Here is a 1,661-nt window from a genome sequence, read left to right as displayed (position 1 = left end):
TCACATTTAATTCACAATTATAGTCAGAATTACTTAATTTTTTATCATTAGTTCCATGCTGAAACCTACCGGAAGTTTACGTCCTTTGACCGAAAAGGGAAATGAGAAACGAAAAGAAACCATCAATGCGCAATGTACAATTTCATTAATATACTTTACAACAATGTCATGTTTTAAAAGCGCTACCTGGATTTATTTTGTGTGTAAACTGATATACCTTCTAGGCGGGCATTTAACTTTTGGGACTGAACTAATTCCAACATAAACCTTTTAGTGGGGTATGACTGAATAGCGAAATCTAGTAGATTTCGCGAAATCTAATCAAATTAGCGAAATCTAGACATAAAATTTAAACTAATGAATATTTTTAAAAATCCTTTTAAGCTTTTATTAAAAATATAAATTTACATGTGCATGTCAATTTTCAAGAAAAAATATTCATATTTAGGGTGCTTTTGAAGCGAAAAAAACGTATACGGGTCTAGATTTCGCCCGATTCTACATGCGCGGAAATCTCAAGTGTCAGGCAAAATCAAGATATAAAATCTAAAGTGATGAATTTTCTTTTAAAATCTTTTTAGGTTTTTATAAATAATATATTTATAAGTTTGCATGTCAATTTTCAAGAAAAAATATTTATATGTAAGGTGGTTTTGAAACGAAAAACTTATACGGGTGATGATTTCGCCAGAGTTTATATGCGTAGAAATTTCAAGCAACAGGCAAAATCAAGACATAAAATTTAAAGTGATGGATATTTTTCAAAAATCATTTTAAGGTTTTATTCAGAATATATTTCTTAGTTTGCATGTCAATTTTCAAGAAAAAATATTTATATATAAGGTGGTTTTGAAACGAAAAACGTATACGGGTGATGATTTCGCCAGAGTTTATATGCCTAGAAATTACAAGTGGCAGGCAAAATCAAGACATAAAATTGAAAGTGATGGATACTTTTTGAAAATCATTTTAAGGTTTTATTCAGAATATATTTCTTAGTGTGCATGTCAATTTTCAAGAAAAAATATTTATATATAGTTTGGTTTAAAACGAGAAACGTACACAGGTGTTGATTTCGCCAGAGTTTATATGCGAAGAAAGTGGCAGGCAAAATCAAGACATAAAATCTGAAATGATGAATATTTTTTAAAATCCTTTTATGCTTTTATTAAGAATATATTTCTACGTGTGCATGTCAATTTTCAAGAAAAAAATATTTATATTTAATATTAATTAGGAACGAAAAACGTATAAACTAATCTTACCTCATAAAAGATACAGTGGTCGTCGCACTGGTCGGCACATACAGAGCAGGGATAAGAATCCGCCATAATGAAAAGCACAAAAGTCACTGTCTTTTCAACAATTAAAAATTCACATGAAAAGTCACTATCTTTTTAACAATTAAAAATTCACATGAAAAGTCACAATCTTTTCAAAACAACTATTACACACACAAAACACAAAAGTTTTACTCCAGAAAGAAAAACAATAAGTCTAAGATTGATAAAAATCACTTTGAGTGCCAACAATTCATATAATGAATACTAGCAAAGAATGGGGAGAAAATTCAAGTTTTACTACTTATTGGGACGTTTTCCAGCAAAATCGTTTGATAAATAATTATTGTCCATTTTTGGTACAAGAGCAAAGACATTCTT

Source organism: Mercenaria mercenaria, chromosome 6 (assembly GCF_021730395.1).
Source record: "Mercenaria mercenaria strain notata chromosome 6, MADL_Memer_1, whole genome shotgun sequence".
NCBI lineage: Eukaryota > Metazoa > Mollusca > Bivalvia > Venerida > Veneridae > Mercenaria > Mercenaria mercenaria.
Note: the sequence above shows the minus strand (reverse complement) of the source record.